This window comes from Callorhinus ursinus, unplaced genomic scaffold (assembly GCF_003265705.2).
Source record: "Callorhinus ursinus isolate GAN/ISIS: 27379988/994484 unplaced genomic scaffold, GSC_fseal_2.0 scaffold4, whole genome shotgun sequence".
Taxonomy (NCBI): Eukaryota; Metazoa; Chordata; class Mammalia; order Carnivora; family Otariidae; genus Callorhinus; species Callorhinus ursinus.
The window spans coordinates 70,866,227-70,882,700 of record NW_027397066.1 but is presented as its reverse complement, the minus strand read 5'-3'; the positions used below and the strand labels follow the sequence as shown (position 1 = coordinate 70,882,700).

The window sequence follows — 16,474 nt, the reverse complement described above, 5'->3', positions numbered from 1 at the left end:
TGAGCCACTCTCCACACACACATTTTTGATTCAGCAAGATGACATTTTTTATTGAATTTGGAATATGTTAAACAAGAAAAAAGTGAGTTATTAAATCCAATATCCTCCTATAATCTGTTCCTGCCATCTTCAGTGTCCTATGCCACCCTTTCAGCTACCTGTTCACTTAAAGATAATGAGAAACTGCAGTGCTGCTTGAAGAAGGGTCACCCCAAATTCCTGAAACCTAAATAAGATTAACAGAGACAGTTCTCAAAATAGTCATTTATGGAAATACATATTTTCCAAGTACCTGGCATAAGTCTGTAATTGCTGAAACAATAAAATCCTAACCACGTTCTAATCAAATATCTATCACAACTACATAATTACTAGTCACAGACTATGTATAAAATCCAGATTTGCAGCTTATCCCCCCCAAAAATGGGCAAAATGTTTAGAAGGAGCATCCAGTTATCTATTAGGTTTTTAATTGAATATGAGTGGAGCAATGGTTTTTTTATAGGATAGAAATTACCCTAGGCCCAAATCAAAGTGCTACAGCCATAAAGTTAATATAAATATATGAACAAGGATAAGATCCACCATTTAATGAATCTCAAATACATCCAAAAGCAAAACATTTTTACTACGCTTGACTCATCTTCAGAACCTAATCATCTATATAATATGATAGGGAGCCAGTAGCAAGGATGACCAAGATTTACAAAAGTCAGAAGAATTGACCTTGACTGTAAGTCAGTGAAAACCTGTAGCTAATTTTAAGACACCATGTTTGCTCAGATCTTCATGTTCTCTTAGCCCTCTGGAATCATTTTTTAGCTCTCAAGCCATTCGTTCAGAGGGTTCCCTCAACCTTTTATTGGAAACCAAAAAACTTTGAGCTAACTCTAAATCCATGTAGCATTCTGTTGGAATTCAGGAGAATTAAAACACAAATGCTGAACCCTAAATGTCCTCTCTTCCTCTCTTTTTCTTCCCGGATCCCCAGTGTCAGCACATAACAGTAGCCTTTGAGGACCTCACAGTAGAGTGCAGGTTAAGCTCTTTCCAGGAAACTTTTCAGTAATTTCCTAAAATATGGGTAGAGGAAGATACTAGAAGTTTTTGTTTTAAACTTGGAAAACTTTTGGTTTAAACCTTGGTATTCCCAATGATCTTGCATTTAACAGCTTCTTAGATAGGTATGGGGGCTTTAGCCACTGATAAAAACAGCTGATTGATGTCTCCTTGTAATCTGAAAACAATTGAATGTGATGGATTTCAAAAGCAAATGTTTTCCTATAATTTGAAAAATACTCTGGGTAGGAAAGTAGACGGTTACTATAGTCTGAGCTCTGGATATGATTAACTTCTTTTCTTTACCCAAAAGGTGACAGACAGAAATTAGCCCATGCTTATTCTATGTTTGGTTTTTTTGTTGTTTTATTTTTCCCAAATCCTCTGTATTTGGATGGTGGCCACAATAAGGTCTGAGGTTGTAATCATGGCTGGAAGTAGCTGACTCACCTCACATTCCCAGCACCCTGATAACAGGGCTAATATCTCTAGAGATCCATAGTGTAGTTATTGAATGTAGTATGTACATTTTAGTGCCATGAAACTATCAAAAATAGTCATTGTCCCAAAAGAATTAACAGCAGATTCCCTTATACACTATTATTCATCCAAAAGACAATTTTGTTTCAGTGTGGCTAATTAGACTACTCTTTTTTTTTTTTTAAGATTTTATTTATTAATTTGGCAGAGAGAGAGCAGGAGAGCACAAGCAGTGGGAATGGCAGAGGCAGAGGGAGAAGCAGGCCCCCTGTTGAGCAGGGAGCCCTACTGGGGCTCAATCCCAGGACCCTGGGATCATGACCTGAGCCAAAGGCAGTCGCCCAACCAACTGAGCCACCCAGGTGCCCCTAGACTACTCTTGATGAGGCAAATTTCTGCATGTTTTGGGACTAACTACCCCAAAACAGTGATTTTTAGAACAGAGGTTTACAGTCTGTAGTCAGCCTGAGCTAATGAGTTGGATTTCCTTTGGCATAGAAAAAGACTGCAAAATGGAGGGGAAAAGAACAGAGAGACTAATTTACTTCCTAAGGTTCCGGATTAATCCTGGTGTCATAACATTCTAGAGATTGTATGAAAAGCAAAATGGGAGAGTACTTTAAAGTGAAAAAAAAAAGCCGTGTTCTAACACAAAATACTCCCAGAGCTACTTGCCCATATTTCTTTCTAAAACTCTTCAGTTCACTCTTCAAATCTTATGATTATAGCAGCAAAATCATCTTTATTGAGTGCTAATCACATTTGAATACCTTGTAGCTTTGGATTCTCTCCAAAGATGAGGACTGCTATGTTCCATTTAAAAAGAAAAATGTGCCTCAGCTAAGGCACTACAGAGGAGGAAAAACTTTTTCCTCTACCCGCTCATGTTCAGTGTCTGGGGTCTGCAAATTAAACTGACAAAAGACAGGTTAACAGGAGAAAAAGGTTTATCTGTATGCACCCAGGAGCTGGCTCCTTAAAGAGTTAAAGTTTAAGGCTTATACATCTAACTTAGTAGGGAAAAGGAATGAGTGAGGGAAGAAACAGCTTCTACGAAAGGACAAAAGGTTTCTTTAGGAAAGACAAATGGGTTTTTAGAACAAACTGGAGATAAGAGAGTTTGTGAAAATGTGTGATTATATACATATAAGTGGTCTTTCTTCTTCAGAGCCATAAAACTCTCCTGGAGAGGAATTTATGGTAGGCTTACTCTTGGGCTCTCTCCTGGGAGTAGAAGCTACCCTGAGGAGGGAATTTATGGCATTTTTCATTTCTCATAAGGTCCTGCGTTTAGTCAGATAAGGGAAGCTCCAAGAAGGCTTCTTTCTGCATCTGTTGAATCTCAGATGCCCTCAGCTTTCAATAACCGTCATACCAGCTCAAGGGTTCCAAGTGGGTCCCCACAGCAACTATTAGACAGACTTGAAACAGGCAGCACGGGGGAGCAGGAGACAGCTTCATTGGCAGAGGATCTGAAAATATTCAAACCCATGAATCTTAACTTTTGAATCAAGTGTTTTTTGGTCAAGGTTCCAGAAATGATAGATCCAGGCAGAAAAATTGAATTTGGGATCTGAGAGAATGTCTTAAGGGATTATTTATCAAGGTGTGGGCAGTGTATAGGGAAGCCACAAGGGGTTCTGAGAACAGGCTAATAAGAACTAAGTTTGTACATGCCAGGGAAGGGAGCATTTTCTAAACTCAGCCAGAAAATGCTGCATAGAGAAGGTCACTGAGGGGAGCTATGACCTTCACGAGAGGGGCATAGTCACAGAGAGGGAGCTGAGAAAATGTATTCCCTGATTTTGCACTCCTCCTTCCCTCAAATTTCTCCTGCAGTGCACCCCACCAGGTGAACCCAACAGAAAGCATAAGGGCAAGAGAACTGGAAGATGTGATTCATACAGGTTCTGGGAAAGCTCAGTTTGGAGAAGGCTTGGAGAGTGGATATGGTGTGGATCTGGAAGAGCAGATGGAAGGTTTCTAGATATTTAGTTGGAGGGAAATCTTTTCCCAGTGTGGGAGAGGTAGAATTAACAGCTGTAGATCAGCTGTGTCCTCTCCTTGCTTGAATAAATCTTCTGGAGCTTCCCCTTGGAAGGCATAAATATGCCCAGGTTTTTCACCCTATTTTCAAAGAACTTCTCAAACCTCAGCCATAAAATCCATTAGGGCTAGTGTATCTGCTGCTTTCAGGGAAGACAGGTAATGTGCAACATTGCACCATTGGGAAAAGCCATTGTTCTCCCTGCTTAATGTGTTGGCCCTCACCAAGGCCTATGAGAGGCTTCAACCATGTGCTGAATCCTGGAGGGACTTATGCCTGGAGTGAGTCCTTTCATTAGTGGTTCTCACAAGAGCTACTCATCAAAGCCCACCATTGTTCCCCAGCAGATCCCAACACCATGAGAATGAGGCTATTTGGAACTGTTCTTAGGTATGATTTGCTGTTTTCTTAATCCTGGAAGAGAACTACCCCAATGAATAGTTCTTGGTACATTCACAGAGCTTTAAGCACTTGAAATTCCTCTCCCAACTAGCAGCGCTTAACAACCGACTTTGTTAACAAAAGAGGGACAATTTCCATTGAATCCAAAGAGGCTTTCTATTGTGCTGGTTGAGTTTAACTAATAAGGGAAACTTAAATAAGAATAGTCAGAGCAGAAAGCCAAGAATCTGACATTCAGGGGAAAGAAATTTCAGGAAAGTAGGGAATGAAATAAATTGGGAGAGTGGGGTGTAGAGAAAAGAGCTAAAGGCAGAGAGAACAGGAGTAAGAGATCTGATCTTATCATGGGCTAGGCTTCAAAAGGTGAACTGTCATGCCATTAACAACATGAAGCAAATCGTTCAGGTTTTTGTTTGTTTGTTTTTAATTTATTTGACAGTGAGAGGGACCACAAGCAGGGGGAGTGGGAGAGGGAGAAGCAGGCTTCCCGCCGAGCAGGGAGCCCGATGCGGGCCTCCATCCCAGGACCCCGGGATCACGACCTGAGCTGAAGGCAGACGCTTAACGACTGAGCCACCCAGGCGCCCCTCATTCAGTTATTAAGTCCTGCAACATGACAAATGCCACAGGCCTTCAGGGGAGCCGTGCTCAGGAGTAGATTCAGAATTTGTGAACCAAAAGTTTACTGTATGTATGGGGCCTTCTTTTTTAATATAAAAAATAAAAATTAGGTACAGGGCTTTGTAAAGAGCCCGTTCAAGTGAAGAGCTCTAAAACTTAAGCTTCTTAGCTCTGTAGTACATCCACCTCTGGCTATATTCAGCTGTCTGTTAATCCAAAGAATATGCAAAAAGATGGGGGGGGATCAATGTAGATACAAGAAAACCCTGCATGCACAGAGAAAAAGGAAATAAAAGGACAGATATCATAATGATGGGGTTTTGGAATATAGGTGAGGTTCAGTAGGGTGAGGTCTGGAGCCAACAACCAAGAAGGAATTCTTGAGTGCAAAATGGTGGTTTATTAAAGCACTGGGACAGGGCCTGTGGGCAGAAAGAGCTGCTGCCCCAGGGTTGTGAAGGGTAGCTAATTATATACTATGGGGTTGGGGGAGGTAAGGAAAAGGGAGGTTTTCAAAAGAACTTTCATATGCTAAAGAGGACCTACAAGATACTAGAGGCCTTGCCATTGTCAAGTTAAGGGTTTTTTTTTCCTTCTAGCAAGGCATTAACATGAATATAGTTAGGAGCTTCCTTGGAGGAACAGTACACTCTGCCCGCTTCAAGTATCTGTTAATGAGCTGCAGGTTATAAGGACATTTAATTGTATCTACGTTTCCTTCTGGAAGCTAGGCCTTTGATAGAAATGCTTTGGAGATTGCTAAAACATTTGTAAACTGAGGGAGACTTTAGTCTTGCAGGATTGTAATCTCTGTAAGTTAACTATTTGTTTTTTCTTTCCTTAGCTTTAGGGCAGCCAGGAGTGCATGAGGAATGTCACATATATGGGGGGGCGCTTGGGGGGTGTCAGCTTCTGCTTTGTCCTCACCTTGCCTCCTGTTCCCTCATCAATAATATGATTGAGCAAAGAAAAATAAATATAGCCAAAATAATTTTTCACATTGCACCACTCTCAAATAGCTCCAAAAGCAAAGCGTTTTTCCTATACTTGATTCAATTTCAGTTACCTAATCATCTATAGGATATGATAGGAAGCAGTGGGATCAGAGTCTGAGATTTACAAAAGTCAGAAGAATTGACCTTGTCTATAGGTCAGTGAAAACCTGTAACTGGTTTTAAGACACTATGTTTGCAGGGCACCTGGTTGGCTCACTCGGTGGAGCATATGACTCTTGATCTCAGTGTTGTGAGTTAGAGCCCCATGTTGGGTGTAGAGATTACCTAAAAATGAAATCTTAAAAAAAAAAAAAAAGACACCATGTTTGCTCAGGTATTCACGCTCCCATAGTCTGTTAGAACCATTTTTAACACAGGCAGTGGTGGAAACTTTCAGAAGGGCTGGCAAACGCCTGAGGGAAAGAACAGAGCACTGCCTTCATGGGTCCCTCTTGTATAGAGTTGTGAAATGAGACCCAATGAGATTAGTGAGTGGTGAGTGGTACAATCAGATGAGGAGGAATCACTCCAGGAGGAATGATGAAGAGGTGTGGAAACATGGCTGTTGTACAGTCTTGCCTAAGATAAGCCTGTGGGATCCTCTAAAAATAAAGTAATCCTTCAATTACACGTTATAGACGAGGGAGAATGTACTAATTTCTCCCAAGCTGGAGAGAGAGAAATCTTTGAGAATGTCCCTGAAAAACAATACCTTTTGAAATCTTGCATGTTCCTCATTCATGACGGGGCACAGTGGCACAGAACTCAGGAAGCTCTCACTGGATGGATACTCTATGAAGTGGAGGTGAGGCGACAGGTAGGAATACACGGATGGTTCATAGGTGAAGTGCTTAGCATAGTACTTGGCATATAGTAAAATCTCAAAAAATATAAGCCATTACATTACCTATTATATATAACAGTTAATGATAAAAACCTAGTTTTTCAATAAAACTATCGTTGGGTGAACATAAGTCAAAATTCCAAAGCTTCTTATGAGCTAAACTCTAGAGTCCTAGAATATCACTTCTACCTCAATCATTTGGTCAAGTAACTAAAGCCAGTCCAGACTGGAGTGGCAGAGAATTAGACCACTCAATAGGAGGAGCAACAGCTATCTTTACTGTCCTGTAATGTTTATGTGTGTTAAATAAGAAACGTTAGAAATTGTCTCAAGACAGCTACCCGTGCAAGTTAGAATAGAGTTGACATTCGTAGATGTTTGGTTCTTAAAGGGGAGATCTGTTTCTGTCATGCCAAATGTTTTATCTGGATGTTTGTTTTGATGCAACATGGGCTGGCCAGTAGAAGAACTTCAGGCATTTAAAATTTCAAATCCTAGGTTTCCCCCAAAAGGCCATTCCTATAAAATGCAGTCTAGTTGTCATCTGTTAACATTCCAGATGAGGTTTTCCTGAAAGTTTGGTAACAAGACACTCTGTTTCTAACAGAAGGGAAAAGCTCTCCTCAAAGTTCCCTGCCATCTCTCACCTCTAACCTCTCTAGACCCATGAAAAGAAAGAGTGGTACAAAGGAAAGAAAGAACTTAAGAACACGAAAGGGATGAATTAAAGTCTCTGTGAAGTATTAATTATTAGACTTATTAAGCCATTTTTGCTTTCTTTGAAACTTTGAATGTTTCAAAGAAATGATATCTTTCATTTCATTTTTACAGGTGCAATCACCAAATGACTATATGATCACATTTGAGTCTCGGAACAACCCTAGAAGATAAATAGGAGAGGTACTATAATTTTTTCTGTTTTGTAGATGAAGAAACCAGTGACTTGACAAAAAGTCTCTTGGCTGGCAAAGGCAGCTCAGTTCTGGAACTCAGATCTTTCAACTCGGTACCAAGTGTTCTTTCAGCTATGCCGATGCCTCTGAATAGATTCATACATTTGGGCGAAAAAACATGATCTAATTTCACATCAGCTCTCCATATTTAAGTCCTCAAGACTAATAACTTTGTATTCAAAAATTTGTCTCATTTCTGGATTTTTCACAAGAGTTTTATTTGTTCTTTTTACAAAAAGAACAATCTGCATTTTGTAGAAGACACACACCAAATTTAAATGTCTCAAAATATATGACTTTTTACTTATCCAAGATTAAATGGTATTCATCATGCTTAGTAAGGACATCATGGGTTTCATTTTCAAAGTACTTTGCAAGCATCAGCTAATTAAGCCTCCCTGTCATCTTCAGTATGACAGTTGTTTTCAAAATATCTCTCATTTCCCAGGAAAGTTCTCCACTCTGTCTTATTTATACAAATCAGCACATTTGTTCAGTTCTTAAAATAAGCTAAAGGCTGTGAAATTATTTTGATCAGTGTGTGGCAAATACGATCAGCTCAGTGAGGCAAAAATGCCCAGTGACTGGTCTAAAGGACAAAGTGGAACACAGCATGAGAACTCAAGTCCTTCTACATTCTGAATACTAGATTGTTCCACAAGGTCTAGTCTTTAAAAGTATAACATAGTCATCTGCTTTTTAAGTGAATATTCAAGGTGTTTTCCCACTTGGGTCATTCTAAATGACGCAGTCATATTCTGTCTTTAAATTTTGTCTTTTATTTCAGGATGAAAATAAACATGAGACCCATAAAAAATAGTCCCATTCTGGACACAGTAAATAATCAGGGACCATACAGGAAATATTGGGTTGACTCTCAAAAAGCCTGCACAATGGGTCACCAGAGGTCATGTAACAAACCCTATACTTATTTCATGTCTTAGTATGTCTTCCCATGGGGCTATGCCAAGATTCTCAGCACTGTATTAGCTCCTTTGGGCTAAGGCCAATGTGAAACTACATCTTACGTGAGACTAGAAAGACAGTAATTCAGGAATACCCTTATCTCCTAAGTATGGATTAGATGCATGTAGAAAACTCGAATTTAAATGTGGGGAATAGAGGACAAGTCTGTTTGAGTTTGTTTTTAATGAGTGAACTAAATGTAAAAATGTTCCAGAACTAGGACTCTTGGGCAGCTTAAGATCACCAAGGAGAGGAAGACATGGAAGGATGGAGGGGAAAAAGTAAAGGAACACTAAAGATTCATTTTCTTTTTTTTTTTTTTAAGATTTTATTTTATTTATTTGAGAGAGAGAGAGAGCACAAGAGGTGGTAGGGTCAGAGGGAAAAGCACACTCCCCACTGAGCAGGGAGCCCGATGCGTGACTCAATCCCGGGACTCTGGAATCACGACCCGAGCCAAAGGCAGTCACCCAACCAACTGAGCCACCCAAACGCCCAAGATTCGTTTTCTTTATAACACACCTAATACAAGACATAAACGACCACAGTGATAATATTTTTTTTTAAGATTTTATTTATTTATTTGAGAGAAAGAATGAGAGAGAGAGAGAGAGAGAGCACATGAGAGAGGGGAGGGTCAGAGGGAGAAGCAGACTCCCTGCTGAGCAGGGAGCCCGATGCGGGACTCGATCCCGGGACTCCAGGATCATGACCTGAGCCGAAGGCAGTCGCTCAACCGACTGAGCCACCCAGGCGCCCACAGTGATAATATTGATGAGATGCACCAGGCAGAGTGATGGAAACAATAATCAGTTACATGTGTGTGTTACTTCAGAGTTTGCAAAGAGCTTCTCCACCTCACTGGCTCCCTTTGACATTGCAAGGAATTGTTATTTGCATTCTATACATGAAATTTGGAGAGATGAAGTAATTTGCTCAAAGTAATATTTAGTACTTGGCAGAGCCAGGGCCCGAAGCCAGAATCTCTCATTTTTAGTCTGTAGCCTGTTCTGAAGCCATGAGAGAATTTTGCATTCTGGGTCCAAAGCACTGCATTCTAATCCTTGCTCACCTCTTAAGCCTGCACATTTAGCCAAGTAATTCAGATTTTTCAGGCTTCCACTTTTTTACAGTCAAATGTTGTCTACCTACTTTCCTTATTGGATCAAATGAGACCGTATACAAGAGAGTATTTTATAACTGCGAAATGTTATATAAATGTAAAAAGGGGAATAGCTAAGTGCAACTTAATGAATCCTGGGGCCTTGCCTCAACATATCCTTATTGTGAAGCTTTCCTCCCTTCTGTCTAAAAGAACAAAGAATTCCTCTTCTCTTCAAAGTTAAACCTTCCACCTGTGCTTTAATATTAGACCAGCAAATATTTATCAAGATTCTATCACCTCACTTCAATTCCATCATCATTGTACAGAGAAACAACTGAAAGTCAAAAAAGCTAAATAATGTATCCAAGATTATGCAAATTAAGTAATAGAGCCCAGAAGTCCTGAATCAGAGCCTTTGCAATATTCCCTTCACAATGACTCAGGCAACTTCTCTGTTTTCCTCCTATTTCACTTATCTGTTAAATGCATAACAATCTACCCCAAAATTAAATCACTTAAAACCAATCCCCTTATTTGCACATGATTCTGCAATCTGAACGGGACTCACCTGGGTGGTTCTTCTGGTGATTTTTGTCTGGAGTCACTCATGTGGCTCCAGCAAGCTGAGAGCTCTGCTGGGGCTGAACCATCCCAGGTAGTCTTTCATCTTCCAGAGTTCTCTGTGGCCACTGATCATTTAGCAGTCCAAACTAGTCTCTAGTCCAAATTTTCTTACAACACGGTGAATGGCTTTCATAGGAAGACAAATCCCAATATGCAAGTGCTTACTGAGCTTCTGCTGGCATCATGCTTGATAATGTCCCATTAGCCAAAACAGGTCGTAAGACCAAAGCCAAAGTCACAGAGCATAAAGCCCAAAAGTTGTAGTTCACTAGGGTTATCATTGTTTACTGCATCTCCTCTCTCTCTCCCTTTATCTTCTCACTCATTATTTATGCTTTCCCTTCAGCATAGAAAATACTTTAATGACCACATTTAAATACAAATAAAAATTTCCTGTGATCACACATTCCCCTTTAGCTACCATCTTAAGTGAGTGGTCTACATTCATTGTCTTCATTCCTTTTTCTACTCCCCAGTAACTGCAGACCGGCCTACGCCAACACTATTGCACCAAACCTAGTCTCCCTCAACTCCAATAACCTCTGTATTTCCAAAGGCAATGGATAATTCACTGACCTTGTTTATTTTGACCTCTCTGTGACATTTAACACTTTTTTTTTCTTATGTGACTCCTTTCTCTCATCCTTTGTATCTTTAGCTTTCCTCATTCTCTAATGGCACCAAATGGTCTTCACTCACCAGGGTTGTGGCTCCTGCTCTCTGCTGTACTCACTGTATGGCTTCTCATGCTAATAGCATCCAAATCTATATCTTTAGCCCCAAACTCTACGCTTACCCCAGACCTATTTATCCAAGTATGTCTCTATTCAAATGCAATTAATTTAAAACTAATTCATCATCTTTCTTCTAAAACTGTATCTTCCTGTTATAATCCCTTATCTTGGTGATGAATGCCACCATTTACCCAGCTGCCCAAATTAGAAATGAGATAACCCAAGACTCTTCCTTTTCTTCTTCCCACAGTATCCAATTGGTCTTATCTGTTCTAACTTTAAATAGTTCTCAGAATATTTATGCAATGGTAAATGTTTAACAACCAGCTTTGGGCAGGATGGGGTGGGGCTAGTGGGGTTGTTGGGTAGCATTATCTAATTTCAAATGCCTTTTATCCCTATTTCTGTTGCATAATGTACACATCACATTATACTAAATCATTGATGTACTTGACTTCCTCCTTTTTAACTCTTCAGACAGGAACTATGTAGTCCTGTGCTTAGGTGGTATCTAGTAAGCACTTAATAAATGCATAAAAGAGTGAAGGAGTGACGCACACCCTGGCCAACTTGACACATGTTTCTTCTTGATCCATTCAGCTGCATTCGATTTAAGAAAACAAAGAGAATTATGTGAGATCCTATGATCAAGTTAAAGGGAAATTTCTTTTCTCACATTTAATTAGCTCTGCATATTGCTATAAAAACTAAAAACAAAGGAAATTAGTCTTGAAACCCATAATACTTTTGATGATTCTTGCTTCCTCTTTATGTTGCTACCATTTATAAGAAAACATGGTAACAGTCTCTTAGCCTAATTTCATTGTTAGTTTTGGTGAATGTAGGAAAGACTCCTGAAGTTAAAGAGAACTTTGGTAAATGTGTAGGCAAAGAGACTGTAAATGTTCCACTGGAAAATTATTTTGATCTCACAGCAAAACTTATTTTCTGAGGCTTTGAGTTGTATTCAAGAATTACCATTTGAGGGGCGCCTGGGTGGCTCATTCGTTAAAGGTCTGCCTTCGGCTCGGGTCATGATCCCAGGGTCCTGGGATCGAGCCCCACATCGGGCTCCCTGCTCAGCGGGGACCCTGCTTCTCCCTCTCCCACTCCCCCTGCTTGTGTTCCCTCTCTTGCTATGTCTCTCTCTGTCCAATAAATAAATAAAATCTTAAAAAAAGAAAAAAAGAAAACACCAACCATTTAAAAGAAAAAAAAGAATTACCATTTGACTTTTATGGAAGAAGAAATTTAAAAAGGACAAAAATGTATTGAGTACCTCCCAGATATCAGGCATTTTTACAACTATTATTTCTTCTAATCTCCACAAAACTAATTTAGATATTGTATTAGTCAAGGTTTTCCAGACAAAGATAGTTGGAGGGTTGGGGGGGGGAAGAGATGGAAAGAGAGATTGATTTATTATAAGGAATTGGCTTATGAAGTTATGGAGGCTGATAACTTCCATGATCTGCCTTCGGCAAGCTAGAGACCCAGGAAATATGTTGTTTTTACATAACTCTCTAGCCCCTAGTCCAAAGGTCTGAGCACAACAAAGGCTGATGGAATATGTCCCAGTCTGAGGGCAGGAGAAGACTAATGTCCCAGCTCAAACAGTGAGACTGAAGAACAAATTCTCCCTTACTCCACCTTGTTCTAGTCACACCCTCAACAGATTAGATGAAGCCCACCCACACTGGGAAGACCAATCTGCTTTACATCACAGTCTACCAATTCAGATTCTAATCTCTCCTGGAAACATCCTCACGGGCAGACCCAGTAATAATGTTTAACCAGATATCTGGGCATCCTGCAGCCCAGTCAAGTTGTCACATAAAATTAACCATCACAGATGTTATCCTCATTCTAGATGGGGTATCTGAGGCTCACAGGGTTAAATAATTTGCCAAAGATTACATAGACGGCAACTGCTGGACCAAATTCAAATACATGTCTTTCTAACCCCAAAGCACCAATCTCCTCCTAAACTAGTAGTTCTCAGTCAGGGCAATGTTATCCTGCAGGGGATACTTGGCAATATCTGGAGACATTTTTGGTTGTCATGACTGGTTGGGGATGAGGGACTTGCTATGAAATCTAATGGGTAGAAGTCAGTGATGCTGCTAAACATCCTACATGCATAAGAATGCTAAACATCCTACATACTACGAAGAGTTACCCACCCCAAAATGTTCATAGTGTCAAGATAAAGAAGCCCTGCACTAAATTATACTATTTTGTATTTTTACAGTTTCCTACTGCTAGCAGAATAGTAATAATATGCTGATCTAAAATATAAATGACTGTAGTTCCTTACTCTAATAAATACTGGTTAAATGAGTGAATGCATGTTAAATTCTGAATATAGAGGAAGGAAACTGCATTTTTCAATGACTTTTTACATTAGCATTCACTAAGAGAATAAAATATTTTAAATTATCATCAATAATAAGGATAGGAAATAGATACCACTTACGTGCTTAAAGCATTAAATGCCATAATATAAAATGTTTCATTTTGATACAGTAAAATCATACAATATATTTAGTTTAAGGAAAAAAGATAGCAGCAGTTTGTGGTTCATGAGATTTATAGAATTATCTCCAGTTTTAGAACTATAACATATTAGTTATAGGATAAAGGATCATCAAGGTCATCTGCTTCATTGTTCCGCACTTGAGAAAACTGTATCTAGGAAAGGGTAAGTGACATACCCAAGGTGAAGGACAGTATGGGAGCCAGAATTCAGCTCTTCTGACAGGTACATGTTTTTTTTTTCATTCCAAGGTATTTTTCAATATCCCTGATGTTTTAGAATTTGGGGTGTGGGTTGTTGGTACTATTTTTATTTAAACACATACTTCATTCAAAGGAAATTATATTTCTATGTTCTTGCCTTGTTTAGACTATAAAAATCATCATTGAAAGGGATTTTTGATACCAAATAACCCAACGAACATTCTATGATAAGACTTCTTTTCTTCAACATAGAAAAATGTATTTGTGGGGCTCCTGGGTGGCTCAGTCATTAAGCGTCTGCCTTCGGCTCAGGTCATGGTCCCAGGGTCCTGGGATCCAGCCCCGCATCGGGCTCCCTGCTCTGCGGGAAGCCTGTTTCTCCCTGTCCCACAGCCCCTGCTTGTGTTCCTTCTCTCACTGTGTCTTTCTCTGTCAAATAAATAAAAAATCTAAACAGAAAAAAAAAAGAAAGAAAAGAAATATGTAATTGCTATGTATGCAAAATCTTAAACCTTAACATATTGGGAACTTTTTATTTAAAAATTCAAAGCAAATTCTGAGTTTTTCCCAACACTGGCTTAGAGTTTTTTCCTCCTTCCCTACATCTTTGTGCAAGAGGTAAATGGAGATCTTTATTTGTAAAAGAGCTGGAAGAGCACCAGTGCAGGAGCCAGGAAAGCTGGGTTCAAGGCCAATTCCCTTTCTTAACAGCTCTCCCACCTCCAGCACGTCCTGTCATAGCCTTTCTAGCCCCTTTCTTCATCTGCCACATCATGGGGTTGTTGCAAAGGTCAATAAGATACTATCCCATTTTGTAAATCTGTTTGGTAAACTCAAGGCACTTCGATAATATAAACTGCCAGTATTTGTTTTGCACCATTATTAGTTTTAAATAATGTTTATTTAAAGATATAAATGGAACACACATTCCACTGTTAGTTCTTTGAATTTCTGAAGTTATGGATAGTCATTTTCAGAGGGATCCCTTAGAGGAATTAAATTGAAGTCTCCAAGCTAAGTACATGTTATTTTCATTAAAAACTAAATAGATTTGTTTATTTAAGGTGATATAAGGTTACAAGTGATTTTAGTTTTCCCCCACACTCAGTCTTTATTCTTTTTCTTTTATTATGTTATGTTAATCACCATACATTACATCATTAGTCTTTGATGTAGTGTTCCGTGATTCATTCTTTGCCTATAACACCCAGTGCTCCATTCAGTACATGCCCTCTCACCAGGCTAACCTATCCCTCCACCCCCCTCCCCTCTAGAACCCTCAGTTTGTTTTTCAGAGTCCACAGTCTCTCATGGTTCGTCTCCTCCTCTGATTCCCCCCCCTTCATTTTTCCCTTCATACTATCTTCTTTTCTATCTTCTTCTTCTTCTTTTTTTTTTTAACATATAATGTATTATTTGTTTCAGAGGTACAGGTCTGTGATTCAACAGTCTTTCACGATTCACAGCGCTCACCATAGTACATACCCTCCCCAATGTCTATCACCCAGCCACCCCCTCCCTCCGACCCCCCACCACTCCAGCAACCCTGTTTGTTTCCTGAGATTAAGAATTCCTCATATCAGTGAGGTCATATGATACATGTCTTTCTCTGATTGACTTATTTGGCTCAGCATAATACCCTCCAGTTCCATCCACATCGTTGCAAATGGCAAGATTTCCTTCCTTTTGATGGCTGCATAATATTCCATTGTATATATATACCACTTCTTCTTTATCCATTCATCTGTCAATGGACATCTTGGCTCATTCCATAATTTGGCTATTGTGGACATTGCTGCTCTAAACATGGGGGTGCACGTACCCCTTCAGATCACTACATTTGTATCTTTGAGGTAAATATCCAGTAGTCCAATTGCTGGGTTGAAGGGTAGCTCTATTTTCAACTTTTTGAAGAACCTCCATACTGTTTTCAAGAGTAGCTGCACCAGCTTGCATTCCCACCAACACTGTAGGAGGGTTCCCCTTTCTCCGCATCCCCGCCAACATCTGTCGTTTCCTGACTTGTTAATTTTAGCCATTCTGACTGGTGTGAGGTGGTATCTCATTGAGGTTTTGATTTGGATTTCCCTGATGCCAAGTGATGTTGAGCACTTTTTCATGTGTCTGTTGGCCATTTGGATGTCTTCTTTGGAAAAATGTCTGTTCATGTCTTCTGCCCATTTCTTGATTGGATCATTTGTTCTCTGGGTGTTGAGTCTGATAAGTTCTTTGTAGATGTTGGATACTAGCCCTTTATCTGATATGTCATTTGCAAATATCTTCTCCCACTCTGTCAGTTGTCTTTTGGTTTTGTTGACTGTTTCTTTTGCTGTGCAAAAGCTTTTTTTTTTTAAGATTTTATTTATTCATGAGAGACAGAGGGAGAGAGAGAGAGAAGCAGAGGGAGAAGCAGGCTCCCAAGGAGCAGGGAGCCCGATGCGGGACTCGATCCCAGGAACCTGGGATCATGACCTGAGCCGAAGGCAGACGCTTAACCATCTGAGCCACCCAGGCACCCTGTGCAAAAGCTTTTTATCTTGATGAGGTCCTGATAGTTCATTTTTGCCCTTGCCTCCCTTGCCTTTTGTGATGTTTCCAGGAAGAAGTCTCTGCGGCTGAGGTCAAAGAGGTTGCTGCCTGTGTTCTCCTTTAGGATTTTGATGGACTCCTATCTCACATTTAGGTCTTTTAACCACTTTCAGTCTGTTTTTGTGTATGGTGTAAGGAAATGGTCCAGTTTCATTCTTCTGCATGTGGCTGTCCAATTTTCCCAACACCATTTGTTGAAGAGACTGTCTTTTTTCCATTGGACATTCTTTCCTGCTTTGTCGAAGATGAGCTGACCATAGAGTTGAGGGTCCATTTCTGGGCTCTCTATTCTCTTCCATTGATCTATGTGTCTGTT

The 16,474-nt window shown here is 39.8% G+C and overlaps 1 protein-coding gene across 7 annotated transcripts in view; it reads left to right on the top strand.

Annotated features, from left to right (window-relative positions):
• Positions 1-16,474, top strand: part of SPARCL1 (SPARC like 1) — a 53,270-nt gene that overhangs the window by 8,410 nt on the left and 28,386 nt on the right. The window contains exon 2 of one of the 7 annotated variants that reach the window (XM_025873402.2): positions 7,280-7,348. The exons of the other annotated variants lie outside the window; for them this stretch is intronic. The gene's annotated coding sequence lies outside the window, so the exon portion shown is untranslated. The remainder of the gene's footprint in view (positions 1-7,279; positions 7,349-16,474) is intronic. 7 annotated transcript variants of the gene reach the window in all.